General features: G+C 38.8%; 1 protein-coding gene across 2 annotated transcripts in view; it reads right to left on the bottom strand.

Moving 5' to 3' along the window:
- Positions 1–22,289, bottom strand: part of LRMDA (leucine rich melanocyte differentiation associated) — a 1,103,337-nt gene that overhangs the window by 2,850 nt on the left and 1,078,198 nt on the right. The gene's annotated exons all lie outside the window — the stretch shown is intronic.

The raw sequence follows: 22,289 nt of genomic DNA, 5'->3' as shown, positions 1-22,289 counted from the left end.
ATTACTAAGGTTGTGTAGGGAGGAAGATTAAACTACAGGGGGGAACAGCTCTCTCTCTCTCTCGCTGTCTGCTGAAAACAGAGTATGTTAATTTGAAGTATTTTATATTTTACTGTTCAAATTAATGACGGTGTGGTCAGCTTTGCAAACACACATCTGAGTATCTGCATGATGCATCCTGTTACACACATGTATACAAGTGTTTTCAAGATCTGGTATATAAGCAATACACTTGACTGCCTGTATACTGTGTTTTAAATTATTTCTGTACTGTTTGTGGAGTCTGACTAAAGATAGATTCTCAAATAGTGTTGTAATTTTGTAGTGTGTTACCCCCCCATAAACATAATATAAAGATAAATCTTTTCAAGTCTCATAGTTTTACAGATGTTAATACAATGATAGTAAATTACTATTAATCAGCTTCCTATCAAACTAGTGAAAAGCTCTGCTCAGACGTCCACAAAGTTATGCTTGCAATAACTCTGTAATGTAAGCAATTAACATTATCTTCACTTTGCAGAGGCAGAGAAGTCTAGTGATCTGCCAAAGGCTAGAAGACTAGTCATTGACAGAACGGGTCTACAACCTAGGACCTCCCATCTGTCCTAACGTTCTACTTCCTCCCTGAAACTGTATTCACAACCAATTCTCCAAATGATAGTACAAAAGAAAAAAGAATGTTCAGAAACTGCAACGGATGGATGCATACAATGAAGTGAACCCCCCCGCACCCCCGTATTTTCTAAATATAAGCTGCACTGAGTCAGAACATTGCTTAATAGGGAAAGATCCACAGTCTTTAGTATGGGTGGAAGAAGGGATAATAGCTATAAAAGCTATAATGCATCTTGGATGCAGGATAAAACATTCACTAATACAATTTGCTACCGTACCATACAACTATCATACTGAAGTTGCTCTTTTGCGCTTCCTGCCAGGTGGTGACAGCTGAAATGCAGGGAGCCAAGGGGGAGCGATTATGTCAGATACTAGCAACATCTCCCTTTGCCCCTCCAAGCTCAGGAAGTCAAATTACAGTGGTCTCCTCTGCAGTTTTGGTAGGTGCAAGATCTTTTTGCCTCCTGCTGTTTTGTGTGTTTTGAAAATGATCATCCATGTAGTATCTAGCTCACATACAAAAGGACAACCACAATCCAACCCAAAGGAAACAAATACTCCTTTATATATAGGGCAAAGCCTGAGCAAAGTATATCCTCCGATTATTGCAAAGTTTTATGTTTTCACACCCTACCTGAGCAAATGGAATCCTTAAAAGCTGTGCTTACCTACGGTCTGAAGTGTTAATTGTGCTTTGTATAATTTGCATGCACTGTAGCAATATAATAATAAAGTTAAAAAAGGTAACTGAAACTAGAGGGCATGGGGCTGTGCCAGATTAATGTATCCCCAATTTCTCTCCTTCTCTCTCTTTTAAGTATCGGGGTAGTAATACATTCCTATGAAAGGAAATGGATAGGCCTGACATTTACCGTGAAAAACATTCTGCTTAAGAAAACACAAAAGGGGACTAGATGCTGCTGTGCTAAGTCCCTATCTAACCCAACTCTACAGAAGGCTTGGAGAGAGCATTGGCAAGCTCACTGACCACTGGATCAACTTCCATATTTTAGGAATGCAATTGTCAGTCATAAATAGCAGGTGAAAAGCAAGCTTTTGTCTCCTAAAGCAACACTATTACATGCAAAAACATAGGTGACATTAGATTGGTAACAAGGGTGGATGGGTTTCTAGATTTAGAGCTCTAAATTCAAAGGATTTGAACGTTTTATTAATGACATATTTCAGAGTCCTTTTTTTCACTGACATTGATAAAAGTCTTATTTGAGGTTTGCCGCATTTCTTAAGGACTGGAAGCAAGACTGTTTATAGAGACCCTGGTGAGAGAGTGCTGTTTGATGAATGCTGGAGACTTCAGCTAGGTGTCAGCGCTTAGAAAATGAGGCAAGGACATGAGGTATTAATATTGTCAATGATCTCTTGACAGGAAAACAGATACTGCATTCACCATCAGATTTAAATAGACATCAAGTGCATTAATGACAAAAGGGCAGACTTCAAACAAAGGGGGCTGTATGGCACTGCGCTGAGCGAGTCTCCGACTTGGCAATAACCTGATCTGAAAAGACACTGTCAGGACTATAGACAGGCCTAGAATTGTGCGCGGTGACAGAAAACAGAGATGCTGACAGAGATACCGGTGCCATATTATGCCAAGTATATTCTAACACTGTCTCCAGTCCTAACTAAATCTGACATCATTTCCTATCACTTATAGTATTCTCCACTGCTCCTGCAGAATATTTCTCTCCAGACATCATTACAAACTCCACTGTAGTTTTAAAGTTACTGGCAGGCCTGTTCTGTCATGGAGGTTGGGTCTAGAGGCCTAAGGATAACCTCAGTCAATCTAAATTTGGAGTTTGCTGTAGAAGTGCTCTCATTTTCACTGATATCTCAGCTACTTGAGGTGATCTGAACGCTAAAGTGTGAGGAGCTGTCACCTTGAATAAAATCCTTAAAGTAAAGACGCTCAGTTCCTGGGATGTTCAGCAAAGATGTCGGACAGTCTGGCAGCAGGAAATGAAATCCAGCTGCTGCTGCTCGCCTGGGGATAAAGGTGCTTGGGCTAGTGACAGTTAAAGTCAGCTGAAATTTTTGAACTCCTGCAGCCTACAATTGTTTAAATTAAGGAAGTGTTGTCTCCAAAGAGATTCCCTACCAAGGCACACAGCTGTGATTCGATTGCCAGTCGTATTACACACACTGCTCAGAGAGCCTTGATAAAAGCACAGTTGAAAATGTTGCCATGAGACTTTATTTATCATGAAGGTTATTTGTAAAACAATAGGCTTGGTCATAAATTAAATGAGGTGACTGTTTTGTTTTCTTTCTTCCTTTCTTGTCTTCCTACCTCCCCTTGGCAACTGCACAAAACTGTGAAAATTATAAAGGGTTTATCTGCTGCAGTAAGAGTTTTGATGCTACGATATGCCAAACATAGATTTAGGAAACCTACTGTGTCTGACTCAGTAAAAGCCAGATTCCCATTGCATATCTACAATATGTTCATTCCTTTGCAGCTCCACAGACATACGTATGCGTGCGTGCGCATGCACATACACACACACACACGTCGGGAAGAGGGTAAGGGGGCAACATGTTTACGGTGTTTTTAATTAAAAATATCTGCACTGATCATAAGAAAGCTATGCTTATTCCAGATGCATCAGAATGACATGCAGCATTTGGAATGAGCTTTCTGCTCAGGGTTCTTGAAAAATGACAGCATGAGGTCTCTTGAGGGATCATCTTCCCCTGAATGAGCCTCCTAATTTTTCTTAAATAGCCACTTGCACCATCACCATAAGCTGTTAAAACTATAATTATCAAAAAACTGCATTGGGAAGAATCATTTTTAAATACACCCTTTATCTTTTAAATGTTTCCCCCTTTCAGAATGGATGTTCTAATTATGCTTGGTAAGTAATGACCTTGCAGTTGCTTGTGTGTGTTGCTGTATCAGTCTTTCTTCACAAACACATTGTAATGTCAGCAACACAAGCTTTTCCTTAGCTGGGGGAAAACCCAGTTATCCCAATTAATAAATTAACACATACACACATACTAAGCATGTGAAAAATTGCTCATCATGTTCACTCCTTTTAAATTGGGTGTGCATAGCAAGAAGCTATTGTGCAGTCACTCCTCAAGATCCTTTTCTATACTAAAATACTCTTGTACTCCTTATGGTGTTTTGATGGGAACCAGACAGTACAAAGACTTCGTAATTCAAAACTAAACAATGAGTGTCCAGGTCACCATTTCAAATTCAACCTGAGGTAGTTTTAGGTTATTACTATATTTTGGTACCATTGCATAACTTGCTGAAATTTTTCCTGAATAAGAAGTGCTCCACATCACATAAAAACCCTCCTCAAGTATCACAGCTGGCACCATTGTTGTCAGTCTCAACAGAAAGGACTTGGACAAAAATGTGGATGGAGATTAACTTCCTTTCTTTTTCTTTTTTTGCTACTGTTGGGTGGTAATTGTAGGGTATGTAGGATATTCCTCTCACTGGGGTAGCTGTATTTGAGGGTGATAATGCAATCTGACCGTTATAAAGCTATAACAAAACTTTGGAGAAGAGAAGACTGAGAGAAGATTTGATAGTAGCGTTCAGCTACCTGAAGGGTTGATGCGAAAAGGATAGAGCTGGACTGTTCTCAGTGATGGCCGATGACAGAACTTGAACAATGATCTCAAACTACAGCAAGGGAAATTTAGGTTGGATATTAGGAAAAACTCCCTCACTAGGAGAGTGGTGAAGCACTGGAACAAGTTACCTAGAGAGTTAGTGAAATCTCCATCCTTGGAAGTTTTTAAGGTCTGGCTTGACAAAACCCTGGCTGGAATGATCTAGGTGGGAATGGTCCTGCTTTGAGCAGAGGGTTGCACTAGATGAGGTCCACCCTGAGGTCCCTTCCAACCCTAATTTTCTATGATCCCATGAACAAATGCTCTGTTTACTGAAAAAAGTCATTCTTTATTTTACTGAAAGCCAAAACATTTGCCTTCAGGTTACTCCCTGATGTTTCAATGCATCTATACAGTGCCCCCCAGTATAAACCATTTGTTAGCACCAAAGTCCCACTTGTTTATTTGTCCTAAAATGCCTAATGGGTTTAATAATTTTGATAGATGTGAAAGGTGCTATATGGGAATAATTGTGATACATGTGAAATGGTTAATTTTTCCCTTTTAAATGTGTTTCAAAAATAAATTTACTTACATTATTGATGTAGAAGTAAACAGAAAGTCATAAAGTACTCAATTACTATGTATGCCTTGCAGATGGATCCTAAACAGAGGTCCTAGCTGCTCATGGTCAAATCCCATAGCACACTGTAGCAGACTCGATGTTGTTGGCAAACCCCAAGCTAATTTTATGCTGAAAACACAACTTAAACTCTGCCCTTTGAGTTTGTGTTAGATCAATCTTTATTTCTTGTACACTGTTATATCATACTTTTGTATAGCTTTCACTTGTAGAACTTTACCATTAAACAAAAAGGGTGCTTGTGTCTCAGTGGTGGTAAGCAGTATAATTTGTAAATTTTTTTGAGACCATTCTGGATGAAGCATCAGTATCATTGCCACTATTTTCAATGGCTCTGGTGTATTTTCCCCCATTAAGGGCCAGGAGCTGCAGAATTCCCACAGATATGTGAAATAAATCCCTATCTTCAAACAACATTCAAGAATAAATACTTACGGTTCTAGTCATTTAAGCAAAACATATACATTCATTCCATTAATTTTAAACATATTTAAAACAGTCCCTTTTTAGCTAAGCACATAAATAGAGACTGTTCAAAACAAAATTCCTTTTCCTCAAGAATTGCAAGGGGTTTTTTTTTTTCATTCTAAATTGGAACAAAGTCAAAAATTCAATTTTTTCCATACAATAAAAATTCAAAGAATGTCACCTCAATAAGGCTGAAAAGTTTTGTTTGGACTGTTACTTCAAATGCCTATATTAACTTATAATGTATATGCCTTTAAAAATCTAGCACTTAGCAGACTAAGTCTCATTGATTTCCAGTAGATTTTGGTTATCCTGGCTTTTTGGCTAAACCAAATGCTTCTATTATTATATTAAGGTATCCATACTTATTTTAGTTCAAAATAAATCTCTAATTGTTCCTGCACTATTTATTTTTAAATCAGCATTAAGAACATTAGAACAACCAAATGTTTTTAAAAAGTGTAGAAATCCCCAAATGTACAGCTTCAAAGTATTTGCTTTGAGAAGCTTAATAAATCACTCCTGACACAAGTTAGTAGAAATGGGCCATGCAGTTATTCTAAAATACATAAATAAATCCCCCAAAGAATCAGCTTGAAGTTCAGCCCATTCCCTGACCATTTTTTGCAATACAGATCCATTGGATGCCTCACAGCAAGCACATGGGGAATGAATGCTAACCATCTAACATGGTTAAAAAAAGAAAATACAGAAGAAAAACTTGGACTCAAGCACAGGATTTCATGGAAGGAAGAAAGAGTTTTCTAGAAAGGAAGTTAAGAAATGCAGAGGGAGGGGAAAAACTCTCAAGAAAGAGCTATGATAGTTAACACAGGAGGAGGGAGAGGCACTTCAGTAGGTAAGCATCCAAGATTCTGAATGCAAATAGTTTGAGCAGTTAAAGGAAAAAACTAGTTTTGTATCTGTCTGCAACTTGCCCAGTGGCCTTGGACATGTCACTTCACCTGTCCATTTCTAAAATGGGGAAATTCAAAGCTGTTGCCAAATGCAACATTTAAAGAAATGTAAAACCGTGGGCAACTGTCATATGAGGAGGAGACTGGAGTTATTTTGTTGCAGAACACACTGATTTTCTGTGGCTAGGAACAGACGTTGTATTTGTCCTGGAACCAGTTGTGCTTGCGTTTGTCCTGGAACAGAAAGGTTTCCCTCACTTTATGCTGTACATGTGTTCCTAGAAAGCAGTGCATAACTCAAATTCGCATAAAGGGAACCCATTTTACAATGTAACAAATAGGGATACATTCCAAGACCTCGACTGTACTGACCCCCAGACCCATTTCTACCACTTTTACAAGACAATTTTAGTACTCACCAACATCAGACAGTATACACAAGCACAGGGCAACGACAGAAATATGTGTTGCAGACAATGAGCGAGGAGCGCAGATCCACACAGAAGACTATATTTTGGTGTGCATCACTCCCACAATTCACCACACAAAACAGCTGACTGTGGGCTTCTACCACACTGATTGCATAAGCCTGAATTTACCTCACATATAATGAATTTTTAGTATAAAAACAGTCATCGCATAATGGTGAATCCGCACATACAGAACCCACTTAAAGCAAGGGAAACCTGTATACATCACCCTTCCAACTGGGTTTTCATGAGCAGCTGAATGCACTGCGGCTTTTGCCATTGATTCACTGATGCAATCTCAGGACAGCCATGATGTCCCAAGATTAACTGTTAGCATTTCTTATTCCATTAATTTTTTAGGGTTTGTCCTGGGATAAGAGACATGGATGTCTGACCAATCACACTGTCACAGGAAAAAATAGCTTTGCCCAGGACAATGCAAGGCTATATTTACAGCCTGAGAGGCAGGGAACTGTTGACTACCACCTGCTACTCAGAAAGCACCTAACTCTGACCGGTTTAGGTATAGGAATGTGGCGGAGTTGAGACAAAAATCAGAAGCTACTAGAATTTATTCATAACTGCAAAACCTGACTGATAGACTGGACAATGACTTGGACAGTGACTTCAAGTCACAGAAATTGACACAGAAAGAAGTTAATGCTAAGTATGCCCATCCTTCCCCTCAATTCTGCTCCTGCTGTCTGCACACTGGACTAAGACCAGCAGAGGAGAATCCTTTGCTTCCCACCAGATCCCCCAGAAAAAACCCTGAGGCACTAGGTCTCCACTGTACACTGATACTTAGTGCCAAAACCCTCACTGGTGGAATATGAAAGCCCCACACCCTAGAAGCCTGTCCCCACAGCAGTAAGGACTACCATCTTCCAGCATACAAACTTTATCGCCTCCTTTTCTTCTTTCCTTTGTCCATTTCAACTGAAATTCCAAGTTCATTTTTTCTTTTCTAGTAATACCCAAAAATCTTGAGAAATGAACGAGTCATGAGCCAATCCCTATGGCCAATCATTTACGTTACTTTCTTGTATATTTTTTACATCTGATTTGTCTTCTTTGATTGTAAGCACTAGGAAGGGAGGAACAGGATCCTCCAATATATATGAGTGGTCCTTTGTTCAATGAGACCTTGGTCCTGAGTGATAACCATCTCTTACCAGCACAATACAGGAAACCCTTGCTATTCGCGGGTTCAGCATTCACTGTTTCAAATATCTGTGAATGACGAACCCGCATTTTAAATATACTTTATGCACTTACAGGAGCTCCTTGGGAGCTCTGCCACTTATTGCTGCCAGGGTCCTGCTGCTGCTGCCGCCACACTGCCACCATCGCCATCAGAGCCATGTCCCCCCCTTCCCCTCCCAGCTGCCGGGGGGCACTGTGTTCATGAACACAGTGCCTTATTTGCGGATTTTGTCATTTGCGAAGGATACAAGAATGTATCCCCCACGAATGGTGAGGGTTGCCTATACAAATAATAAGAAACAGGTACAGATTTCAGCAACTTCCACTCAGAACATAGCTTCCAGTTAGGCTGTTCTCACTTTTGCCTTCTCCAACAGAAGTCACTGTATACAATGGCAAACAGCTCTAAGAATACACTGTATAAGGACTGACTTATAAAGGCTTGCAGTAACAAGGGCAAAATGTAATTACAAACCAAGATGATATCAGAAAGTGCTATCAAAAGTGTTCAAAGAACATATACAAAAATATTAACTCATCTAACATTATGCATTAATAACCCCATAACCTTTTAATTTAATTTTATTTAATTTTTAAGAGGATACAAATGTAAGCAAAAGTAATGGGGTACACCTAATTGAACAGCAGGAAGCATTAATCTACTCCTGGGGTGTCAAATATACCACCTGTGGGTTGGATCCAGGCCACAGAGTCATGTGGTCTGGTCTGCAGTCTCCCTGGGTAGCTGGGAATTCAAGGGTGGGGCCCACTGTCAAAATCCCAGGTACAGTTCCACATTCAGGACTTGTATTGACAGGGGAGCAATGAGTGGCAGCAAAATCATTTCCCTGGACCTTCACACTCACCCCCTCCCCCCTCCATTCACCCCACTGCCGTTTCCAGATCTAGCTCTCTAGGAGAGGTCAGTTCGACACCCTGATCTACACCATTCCACCAAGCTTTGAGCAAGTAGTCAAATATCACAGAAACAGGCACAAGACAGAAAGAGTGAGCAACCCATGAAAGAGGAGGAATGAAGATGGTTGCAGCACTTCCTGAAGAGGAGCAGATCTGTTGAGTAGAAAGTTGCTGGACATGTAAGGATACAGTTCTACCTCCTCATCCTCCCTTCCCACTTGCTTTCAGCTATGACCAACAGTGCTAGCATAACCCAGCCTTTGTATTTAGGACAGTGCAAGGACTCTCTAGAGCTAATCCCCCACCCCCAACCTTCAGTGCCAAGAAAGGGATGATTCTTTCCTCCCAAATGCCTGGACAGTATTGGGCATGAGGTAGCCTTTCAGGTTGGTTAGCTTGTTTAAATGAACCAAGTCAAATCTATGCTCAGTCCATGGCAATACCACTGGCATTATGTGCCTAACCATCAAATAGAGAAGCAAAAAAGCAAACAAGGACATGAAATTAGTGCAACTATCTTTCACAGACAAGTACTGCAACATGTCAAGTCTCGCCAGCCTGGTTGTAAGAAGAAAAGAAAAGGGAGGGGGCAGGGGGAAAGGAAAGAAGTCAACAGGGAGAGGATGTTGGAAAAAATTGCAATGAAGGTGATAGGAATACAAAGATGTGAAGTTTGCATCCCAGGCCAAGGGAGCTGCATAAATGTTCTGTGTAAACTAGCAGTCAAGCTGATGTGTGATAAAGTGCAGCCTGCTGTAAATACACTTCAGGGCTCCCAGTGCAGCTGGGGATGAAACTTGTAATTTAAAAGAAGAGGAAAGAGGAAAAATGCACTGCAAGCTTTTTCTCACATAATCTGTTACTGGAAAATTGAGAAGCTTGTCCAAGTCCGTGGGAATAAGCTGATGAGCTGATAATAATAAACCATATTGTGTCATGGTGCAGAGTCATCTAGATCCATTCAGGCCACAAACTATATTACTTTATACAGCCCTGGCTGACATACATTTAAAGCCCTCTACACATTAAGGATCCATTAGGCTGACAGATTAAAAGTTATCTTGGAGCTAATGTTTCCATTATGCGTATCCTGGCAGTGGAACAATCAACACACTGTTCCTTAGATGTCATACTTTGTTTAAAAAAAGGGGGGAAAGAAAGAAAGGAAAAAAAGGAGTCTCTCTCCCTCCTTGAATGACATTGACATGATCAGCTTTGATCTGGGCATGTGCTGTCTACAGACCTTCTACTGCTGGCTAAAATAGGAGCATCTAGAGCATATTACTTTAAATCATTAACCAGTTTTGTACTGTCCTAGGTAGTACAGTTACATTATAAGGCCCCACATTTTTGCTCTGTGACTTCTCAGGTACAGTTCCATACTTACTTTTATGGTAATGATTACAATATGTTGGACTGTTTTCCTATGAAAATTAAGGAATGGAGGAGGCAAAAGAACCTCCTATTTTTCTTTTGTTGATTTGTGTTTGTTAACAGCACGATTTCAAACAATTCTGTGGATGGAATGAAACTAAAGCTCATGACAAAATATTTCCTGTTGAATATTTTAGGATCAAAAAACAATGGATTAAGGATTTAGGAAAGGAATCAAGAACACAGCTGTCATTTCAGTTATTTATCAGAGCCAGAAAACACTGAATATGTAGATATTAGTTTATCCACAGTCTAATTTCATGAATGGCTTGAACACATAAACGTTGGATAGCTTCATAGGGTGAAAACTGTGGATTTAAAAGGCTGCTTTATATTTCATGTGCCTCATTTTTTGAGATGTATTCTAAAAACAGTTGAATGGATAAAAGATGGGACAAATTTCAAAGATCATGTAAGGCTCACATACAAATCAGGAAGAATTTAGTAAACATCTTCACAATCCATTTCTACACTGAGGTCACAAAAGCTAAATTTCTATATTTAAACTGTTGAGTACTCCAAATTGCACTAAAGAGCCCACAGTTTTTAGCAACAGTCACTGCCCCCAAAACAAGCAAGCAAACTCCTTTGTGTTAGGTCTTTTTTAGTCAGTTCAAAGTTGAGGGCATCACCACTAGAGGGCAGCATGCATTTGTATAATAAAACGGCTAAAACAGCAAACTAAATATTCTGATATGACAATTAAAGCAATACTGTTCGTTAGTTTTGCAGCCAATGTTATGTTCCGTAATGATCAAAGTTTATATATATGCAATCCCTGCTTTCAACCTTTCTCCCAGAAGCCTGACTTCTGGTGAACTAATCACAGTAAGCATCGATTTGACTATATGGATAGCTACAAAAAGATGTCACTATTTATTCATCTGAACAAAAGGCTCCAAATGTTTCATGGGGGGACCGTGTGCATGCCACACTTCAGAGCTCCCAGTACAGCTGGGGCTGAAAGTTGTTATTAAAAGAAGAAAGCTAGAAGAAAAAATATTGCAGGTTTTGTCTTAAACATACACAAAACATATTCTAGGATAGTTGTGAACTGTATTTCTCTTACTTTGAATAAAGCAGCAATATGTTCATTAGGGTAACATAAGAGATACTTTTAATATATGCAGAATGGTTGACCAAGAGGTTGTATAATCTGATCCTTACTGAACATTATAGCTGCTCAGTATAAACTTACAATATTATCTTAGAAGACTCTCAGTTGATTTGACTAATATATGCAAAAATGGCATTTCTGGGCTGCTCTACATTTTGGATTACACTCTACTAACAACACTTACATTAAAATCAGCAATGGAATTAAACCATGAAAATGCTAGAGCCATTAAGGAAACTGAGGATGAATATAATTATATTATACTTTACAAACTTTAGGAATGTGTAGATTGCATTTGTAGTAAAGGGGAAAAGAGGAAAGTAATCTCTTTCAGCAACTCCAATAGGATTAAACAAATGTACCATGATTTATGGGACAGAAAGCAAACTTTTGGAATAATTATTCGGAAAGTCTGCAAGCATTCCAATAAAATTATGAATTCTTATGTGAACAAATTTGAGCAGCAGGGCCCTTCTGGAGGGTTTAGATATGAATTTGGCTCATCTTATGAGTGAAACTTGCATTTGGATCTCAGATGTGTTCCTGTTGGAGAAGCTCACGTTAAAAGAAAACAAAACAAAAAAATCATCCACAATTCAGTCTGGCCTGACTGGATTGAAATTTCTCATGGGAGTCATCTGAAATAAAGACAAGTTGCTTTTTATTTTTGAAGCTGGGAAAGAAACTCTCTAAAATAAAATTAAAGAGCATAGTAAAACAGAGCTGCTGTCATATTCTGATACTGTGATGATCAGGTAGGGGAGCCGCCTTTGGAGCCCATGACTCGTTCCATTCCATAAGCCCTTCATCAGAAACAAAAGGAATATTTACGGAATTGTCAATAGTAGAATAGACGTGATTCCTCCTAACATAAAGTAACCCTCCTTAAATAACTGATACCTCAAGGCACTTTTGACTCCCAGTGGGAGTTGAAGGTATCTTTCACATTTCAGGAGGCATCCAGATTTCACAGGCCTGAAGCATCAAATGCTTCCCATCCAACTCATTTTTCCCAGATGAAGTGTGGCCCAAGTGAAATTGAAAATCCATCTGGATGCAAAGTCTCTGAAAGTTCAGGTGTTCAGTTCACTGTCTTACTTTGGGTATGTCACTAATTGAAACAAGCAATGCATTACAGACTATACACCACAATTTGTTTCTGCAAAGGGCTCATAACCCAATATCCAAACACTAAGGGACTCCAGTTCAGAGTGCTAAAACATGGTCATTGTCTCCTATCTTCACCTTTCTTCCTCCTCCTTCTACCTCCTTTTAAAAACATGCTAATGAGAGACAGGCTGAAGGTTAAATCACAATGGACAGGAGGTTGTAGTTTACAAGAGCACTTTTAGCCTATATGGAAGCTTTTCCTGAAGATAAAAGATAGGAGGCTAAAGAAACAACTTGAGTGAGGCACATTAAAACCCCTCCATTAGGGTCAGACACATTAAAGTTTAGTCAAAGCACTGAAGACTTTCTAACAAATATTACGCTTAGTAAACGTTTTCTACTGGAGCAGTGATATTGGTGAGAGCTTTTGGAGTGTGTCAGTTAATCAGTATTCACCCACTTTGACAGCTTGAAATATTACTCACTTATTTGGCTGGTTCAAATTTGTCAGACTCTACTATGTCATAAGTTAACATGTCCCCCTATTAAAATAGAGCCAACTGGCAAATGTGCACATTGGACCTAATAAAACACATCTGGCCAAACAATCAAACAACGCTGATCACAGTATCACTCACAAACACAAATTAACAGTCACTGTCTAGGACATTACCAAGTCAAACAGGAAGCAATAACATGGTCCCTGCTACCTTACTAAATATCCATTAAATGGTTAACTGAAGGACAGAACTTCCAAGGCACTCAGTCTCCAAGACACTGCGTTGCTCAGTTAAGGGTGAATATAAATGTTTTACATGTCCTGGGTCATTTGCTTAAAAAAAAAAAAAAAAAAAAACACTGAAGGGGAAAACAGTGCCTCAACCCACTGAACAGCTTTTGCCAATGAAATGCCATCTGGCATTGGAAGGCCATTTCAGCAATGAAGATTACACATCACGGCTCTTTCTCTAGTAGCAGGTGTCACTGCACATAAGTAGAAGTGGGAAGTGCAAAAGGGGTTGAGGGTAGCCAAGGATGAGTTAAGAAAAAAATCCCACCATGTCAATTCACAGCTGTACCTAGTAGCAAGGACAAAGCTGATCACACACTATGTTGTTCTGTTAAACTTCCAAGACTGCAGTGCACAAGAGTGCTGTTGTCAAACCGGGAGTTACATTAGACTAGTATCTGTTCTGCAGGTGCAAGCAGGAGCAGGGGCATCATTAAGCTGCACTGACCTCCAAAACACCCTCTCCCATCAGGAGGATCATGCAGCTGCTGTAACCAAAACTACTAGAACTCTCAAAAAAGGTCTTTGGGTGCATAAAGTTTAACTGCTTACATTTCTGCATTGAATCTCTAGAGCAGTCCTTTCAGAGGAACTGCCAGTGAGTAGCTGGCTTTACTGAGGAATTTCAATTTTTAGGGCAACAATGGCTAAACCAGTTTGACACCCCTGCTGGCAAATCTGCTGAGAATATGCACTGGCCTTTCTAACTAATCATCAAACCTGACATTTTATTTGAAGTGGCTGCATGGAAGCCACATACTGTAGAGGCAGAAGAAAGGGGAAGCAGATAGTTAACAAGGTATAGCATGTATTGTAATCCTTAAATTGCAGCTGGACCAAATGTTTTCAGACAATTTTCTTGTCTAAAAGAGGACAGTATCATTTTTCTTTCTTGTAGGAGAGGGTTAAGAATAATCTGAAGCCTGGAAAATGGCTGCTGTTGATACTAGTGAGGCCTTCTCTTTAACTAGATCCTTCAGGAAAAAACAAATTAATCAACAGCAAGCTGAAGTGGGTTTAATGATTGCATTCTGCATACAATCAGCTTTTCCCTTTTCAAGGGCCATCAATATGTCAAGGGAAGACATATCTGAAGGATATAGCTCTTAACATCAAGGTTATCTATTCTCCACAAGGCTCCCACTCCTTACTGGGCTGATACTTTACACTGCCTGTGTCTAACATTTTCATCAACTCTGCAATCAATCAAGGTAATAATGTTGTGCAAAAAATCAATTAACAACGCAATTAAACTTTCCTTATTATCTCAAAGGGCTGAAATAATACCTAAAGGGAAGATAGACTCACTGAATGCAGACATCCATAACCCAATGTGAAAGTGAATTATGAGGTTAGACAGATGCAGGCATGTACTGGCGCTGTTATTTTCAAAGGGATATATCTCATCCAGGCAGTGTATCAGTCACCACCAATCCCATACCCTAAAATTCCAAATTACTTTTAAGAAATATACGATATGCAATATCCATTTCATATTTTTTTTTAAAGATAAACCCCCCCAAAATCTGAACAGGAATATTATTCAAAGACAAAATGATCTTTCAGGGAGAACATAAAATATAAAAGCTATAATAACATTTACATCTGTATAGTACCCATGTCTGTAAATGCAAGTCATCAATTATACATAATCTGTAGTGTATTAGGAACAGGAGATGTGGAACAACATTTAAAGCCCAAAAGCCTGGATTTGCAAACGCCTATATCTGTGACACCATCAAGAACAGTAGAGGAATAGCCCCAGTTTACACACAAGCAGTAGCATCAGTAACAACTTAAGTATTACTCATTTAAAATAAGACAAAGTGCCTGTATTATTTAGCAATTACACTTAACTCTCACTGAAACACTATTCCTGGAAGCTAAGAATTTTAAAGTGCATCAAAAGAAGACAATTAACCCCTTGCTGTTGGGAAGATTTGGGATTTAGCATAAAACAGTTAAGGATCAGACGGGTTCAAAACACACCAACACAAAGGAGTTAAAATAGTTAGAAATCCAGCTGCAATAAATTCGTGGCAGAGATGTGTGGATGAGGATTTGGGGCAGAAAGAGTGAAAGAGGAGAAAGGGGAAGAACATGGAAACATATCTAAAATTAACTGCTACATGAATGATCTCTAACTCCCAGAGGGACAAACAAAAAGGTTGTCATACAAAGAAAATGACCGCAAAAGAACTAGCTGGGATTCTCTGACACCTATCATTTTCCATCACATAACCTGAGTTTCTCCCAATCCACACACACACACACACACTTTCCCTTTCTCTGACCTACCCCTACCCTTTCATGTTTTGATTTAGTAAAAGAGAAAAGAAAATGAAAACAGAAAAACATTTAAGGATGGGAAACCTATGTTAGAATGACAAGCTAAGATCACATCCTGCAATCAGCTCAGCACCAACTTCTGAAAAACAAAAGATTTCCCTTAAACACTGCACTTTGGATTCCTTTATTGAAGGTCTTTCTCTGTGTCTGTGTTAGCAGAGGTGTTCTACAAAGCACTTCTCACAGCAGGTTTTGCTTAAGCACATAACAGCTGCATTTTGGAAATGGTCTATTTTTACAATTAGCTCATGTAGTGCGAGTCACTTGTTTGGATGAAGAACATCTTTTTGTTGATAATTCTCTCTGGTTTTGTCTTGTGCTACCCCCTATGCTGTGGAGTTGATCATGACTGAGTGGCAAATGCAGGATTAAATGAATTTGAAATGGTGCAATTTCCACATTTTTTGAAACGTTACACACTTTTCCTTCCTGAGCTTTGAGCATTAATGTTATGCTAGGATTAGCGAATTCAGCCATTACTATCTTAACCTTAAGGAACATAATTAATATGTTTTCATTTTCAATGACTTCATTGTGTGTCTATCAACTGGAACCATTCCTGCTGTGTATTTGATTCCACTGACGATGGGGTGTGCTGGATTTTAAATGATGTGCTAGCACTTCTGCTCCTTATATGCTCTAGTTTATGTGTTATTCATGACTTGCATTGGGAGACATAGATGATACACAGATGTAAATGTTATTAAAGCTTTTGTGTTTTAGATTCTTTGTAAAAAGCTTCTTTGTTTTCAGATAATTCTTTTAACTATCACAAATAACCAGCAATACATGACATTGTCTTGAGACTTTTTTCTTTCCTGCTAAGCTTTTTGATGAAAAGATTTCTGTTCTCTAATGCTCTCTCTTCATCAAAATAAAATGCAGAATAACTTGGCAGACAGCAGAGTTACTTCTGCAGGGTAATGTACAAGAAATCCCCTTTTTGTCACCTGCTCATTATACAGAATCAGAACCAAAAGTTACTTGATTTTTGATTAGCTGTCAGGAATGCAGGTCCTTGCTCAAGAAGCCTGTGACTGACATAATTCTCCAGCTGCTTTCACTTCTTAACATCCTAGTCATATTTTTCAGGAATTCACCAGGAACATGGCAGAGGGACAGGTATCTCTCTAGATCAGGGTGAATCAATTTCCTATCTCCATTTTTATTTGGAGACAAGCAATTTTAGATTAACTAGGTAATATTCCACTTAAAGTTCTTTTATTATTTAGTTAGCAAAATAATATTATAGCCAGTTTTGACTGCATGATATATACGAACATTCAAGGCTGCAGTACTGTGGTGCAATAGGAAAACCTAAGACACCAATACACAAAAGCGCAGTTCATACACCTGTGCAAAAAAACTATCCAGCTACTTGCCTGGGATAATTTTTTTTTGATGGACAGATAAAGCACCATTAATTTTTTTCTTCATCATCAGTTATTAAGGTAAAGTGTGAGCAGATAGATTTGTGCATCTGGACTGGTAAATCTTCCTGACAGTTGTGCAAGTCTGCGGTACATAAATACATATACACACCCACGTAACTGTAGATTGATAGACATACATGCCAGGAATGCATACTTAATCACTAATAATTTTATTATATGAAGGCTTTTTTCAGACATGCAGCTACACTCTGTCAATGAAGTTTAGCCCCATTTCAAAACTGAAGCTTTAGAATTTGGCCTTTTTGTTTGCTAAATAAAAAAAGAACAAAGTATTATATTTCTTTCTAAAGCAGGAAGATTTTACTTACTCATTACCCATGAAGTCTATAACAGACATCTCCCTATAATTTAGGAGCACATGATGAAGGTATATAAATACCAGAAATTCCAGCTAATGGTTTTTCCAAAAATGTAAGTTGGAATACTTTCAGTGAATGGCAAAGAGATCTGACCAAGAAATTAATTATTTTATATTTTAAAGTGTGAGTAACATACTGTATGCTGAGAGTCCACATTTTCCAGCAGGATATAGTTTTGTTGTTACTGGAGACTGCATATGGAGTATGCTGTCTAATAAGGAGAGTTCCAAATTTCCACTACCCCTTCTCCACACCAAACATTTTACCTGAAGCCCCTTGCTAGAATTTCTTATATAAGTTTAGTATCAACTTCTTGTTTGATGTCACATACCATTCTAGGACACCAAAGAAAGGACTTTTTTCAGGCTCTTAGAAGCAGATAGAGAAGTGTGAGTGGAAATCTAAGATAAAATTTAACTTAGTTCAGTTGCACAATGCAACTCTACTTTGATATCTTTTGTACCTCACTACCATTACTTGGGAAACTAAGTCCAGCTTTGGGCCCAACACTTCAAGAAGGATGAAGACAGTTTGGGAAGAGTTCAGTATAGAGCAACAAAAATTATTAAGGACCTGGGTGGCAAAATTTGAGGAAAGGCTGGAAGAACTAGGATTGTTAGTCTGGGGAAGATAAGACTGAGGCAGGATTTGATAACAGTTTTCAAATCCCTGAAGGGTGATTACAGGATGCTGGAAATGGGCTTTTTTCTGTGGCTATATGGGACAGGACTAGGAGCAATGGCCTCAAGCTTCAGCAGGGGACATTTAAGTCAGAGATTAGGAAGAACTTTCTCACTCTGAGGGTGGTCAAGCATTAGAACAGGCTACCTACAGAAGCTGTGGAGCTGTGAAGCTACTCCATCCTTGGATGTCTCCAAGAGCAGGTTAGACAGACATTTGGCTGGGATGGCTTAGTCAGGGATGATCCTGCCTTGAGCTGGGGGCTGGACTAGATGACCTCATGAGATCCCTTCCAGGCCTGCTGTGTTATGATCCTATGAATCTGATAAGCTACCATGTATATTTCAGATAATTTCACTTTTGGTCCTCAAAAATCAGCTCAAAACTATTATGTAAGCTAGGTAAGTTATGATAACAACACACTAGCCCACACCCAATGGGATATGGTGCAGATGCCTTTTTCATTGCATGGCTAATAAATTCTAACCTCATAAAATGGTGCAACCAAACATGGGGGCATCTGCATCAGCATGCAGCAGAAGAAAAAAAATTCCCCAAACTGTTAGTTGTAGGGTATGTGTACATTGTGCCCAGATGTCCAGCTGCTTTATTGGCACCTTGAGGCCTAAAGGCCACTCTAAGTTATGCTGGGACAGTAGTGTTACAAGATTAACCCGTGATTAAAGGAATATGAAGTTCTCTTTGGTGAGATACTTTTTGCACTCTGCCAAGTGCTCCTTGACCTTCACAGAAGATATAAACATAATCCTAAATTCATTCCTCCTTCATATCTGTGAATAATAGAGGAAGAGAACATTTTCAAATGTTTCTACAGCAATTTCCCTTGCTACTTGGAAGTTGCATCTGACATTATATAATTATGAAGGATTGCAATCTGACTTAGCCGGAGCTGGCTTCATTCACAACCAAAACAGATGGCTATCTAATGGCACCTATCTGAAGTAGATAGATGAGGCTTATGTCAGAGGAGACCTAGAGGTAGACATGACCCACTATAAAACTGTCTATTTGTCAAACAAAACAATTATTTAGGGTAGCATGAGAAGTGAGAGATTGTCAAATCAACACATCCTCCTCCAAATCTGTTAATCCAGGGCTGTCCAATTTCTGAGTGGGCAGGGGCCACACGTTGTGCAGCCCCCACAAACTGCTCTACCAACAACATGGGCCATAGGCCCCAGGCTATAGACTCCCTTGGCTGTGACACTAGCATTAATATTGCATTTCTTCACATGCAACATGTGAGAAAATCAGCCTCCCACAACTGATGTATTAAGCAGGGAAGCTGATTTTCTGCCCAGGATAGAAACACCTGCTCTGATTCCTGCTCCACAGTGCAGCAGCAGTGGTATTACTATTCAGGCAGCTGAAGGAATCTATTCCTTAATGGCTCATTGTTCTTTGCTCCAGAGGTGTTAACAATCACTTCTCCTTTTTAATGGTCTTGAAGTTCTACTACTCAAACTCACCTTTCTTAGGACAATTTTGCTGTCTGCTAGCTGTTTCTGGTTTCTATCCTCCTTTTTCTCTCCTTTAGCTCTTTTCAAGATCAGAAATCCACCTGTAAAGAACAGTCTTCAGGAACAGCTAGTATTTCAGCTTTAGTTGATCAAGAAAGGGGGGCCGAGTCAGCTGTAGACTAGGGTTTATCCCTTTTCCATGCAGCCATAAACCTGGAAACATATTTTCTTCTTCATTCTGCCTTACAAAAATAGGGTGTGTGTTATATTTTGGGGCTTTTGGTATGCTAGAAAATATGGTATTCACAAAGTCACAGATGAGGCAAACTCTCAGGGAACCAGAGAAGAAATAGCAAGGGAAAGAGGACCTGGGAAATTACAGATTGTTCAGCCTGATTTCAATATCTGGAAAATTACTAGAGCAAATTATGAAACAATCAATTTGTAAACATCTGGAGGAGGAAGTTACTAAGCACCAACATGCATTTGTAAAGAGCAAATCATACCAAACCAACACAATTTCCTTTTTTGAAATGTTAAGCAGTTTAATGGCAATTCAGTAAACATTAGACACCTGGACTTTAGTCAGGATTTTGACACACCACTGACATGCCAGTGTCACAAGTAAATTGGAGCAGTGTAGACTAGATCGAATGGCATAATTGGCTGAATAACCACAAACAAATAATCTATTAACAAAATAATGTCAGATTTGCAAGAGGTTTCAAGTCTGGTTCCACAGGACTGTGCTCTGGGTTCAGGAGTGTTTAACACTTTTATTAATGATGTAATTGTAAGAACAGAAAGTATACCAATCAAATTTTGCAGCCAACAAAACTGAAATTGGTTGCAAACATTTTGAAGGATAAGATGCAACAGGGCCTTGATAAATTGGAGGACTGGTCTTGTAGAGAACATAATGTAATTCAAAAAAGACAAATATAGCAGAAGGAAAAGCAGAGTCTTACAATGATTAAAGAAAAAAAGAACATATATTATCCATCAATTAATGGACTGTAAAGCTAGAAGACACCATCTAATCTGTTGACCTGCATAACAGGCAAAGGCATAAAGGCAAAAGAACTTCTTCAAATAATAATTTCTGCATTAGGCTCAAAAGTCCTGTTTAAGGAACAGTTCCTCTCTTAAATTAAGACTCACTTCAGAATGTTAAACTACTGTTTAAATATCAAGTTGGACAGACACTTGAATGGGATGGTTTAGCCAGGGATGATCCTGCCATGAGCAAGAAACTGGACTAGATGAACTTGTGAGGTTCCTTCCAGTCCTACTTTCCTATGATCCTATAAGATGCTAGAATAGAAAGGGGAAAAAAACAAATAAATGCACAAATACAGAATGAAAGAGCACCAGCTCTTCGGCTGCTTGATTGCTGAGAGGTATTTAAAGGTTATAGTGGATCACAAACTCTACATGAGTCAGCTGTATAATGCTATTGCAAGAAAAATGCCTGTAATGTGAAGTCAAGTTAACAGAAACACTGTATGCAAGATACAGGAAATGATAGTATCATTTGTCTTGGTGTTGGGTAGCAGTACTGTTTCCAGTTTTGGGATATTTTAAGAAATATATAAAGAAACTAGACAGTACCTTGATATGAGTGACAAAGATGATGAACAGGTCAGAATGCAAGAAGCTTAGTTTATTGATAAGGAAATTAAAGGGTGGGTGGGAGGGGAAGGGGGATGACCCAATAGTAGTTTCCAAATATTTGAAATACTGCCATGAAAATGACTAAGGAAAATATTGTTCTGCCACAGAGAGCAGTACAAGAGAGAAAAGTCTTAAACTACAGCAAATAAATTAAGAACAAATCTCAGAAATAGCTTCCCAACTGGAAGAACAGTAGGACACAGGAACACACCACTTAGAGAGAAAATGTAGAATTTCCTCCACTGCAGGTTTTCAAGGAGAGGCTAGACAGATATCTGGGTTCATTTATGAGCAATGAATCCTGCATTTGTGCAAGAGCTTGGACAAAAGAAAACCCCTTTGAGGCTCCTTCAACTCCATGATTCTATGACTCTCAAACAGTGGATCACAGGAGAGATGACTAGGACATAATTTTCCTTTGTCTAATTACTTTTGATGAGTTGAGATTTTTTTTTTTTGGCAGCATGTTTGCAAGCCCTAATGCTATAATACTATTGTTCCTCAATGGGGAAAACAATATAAAACCAACACAGCTCTTTCATCCGGCCCAGTAACTGCTGGTAAATCTGGCAGCCTTGGGAAATTTCCCTCTTTTGTTTATACAAATGATGGGTAAGTCTTATACTTACATGGCTCTAAAATTTACTGGCTTCAAGTGCAATTAATATCTAAGCATTTGGAAAGCTAATATAAAAGCTATTATTCTGTTCAAAGGAAAAGGCCTGTTGGATTCTGGTTCTAAAAGTTATTTTCTAGTTCTCTGTCTCAGAAAGACAAGGGGGAAAACCCCTCACTAATTATAAATCTCCTGAAATCGTAACTCAGAAAAAGACTTTTCAAATAAAATGCTTCCCAGAAAAGAATATTTGGCAGTGACTGTCTCTTGTTTTCCCTAATAATCATTAAAAGTCTGCCCTAGTAAACAGTTTTACTACAATGTTTGAAATGGTAGCGTTTACATGTTATTTAATGAATAGTTGCAGAGCATTAAAGCAGC

Source organism: Crocodylus siamensis, chromosome 7 (genome assembly GCF_052110815.1).
Source record: "Crocodylus siamensis isolate JL-2025a chromosome 7, ASM5211081v1, whole genome shotgun sequence".
In the NCBI taxonomy this organism is placed as follows: domain Eukaryota; kingdom Metazoa; phylum Chordata; order Crocodylia; family Crocodylidae; genus Crocodylus; species Crocodylus siamensis.
The sequence above is the reverse complement of the archived record's forward strand: the minus strand, read 5'-3'. Positions and strand labels throughout refer to the sequence as shown.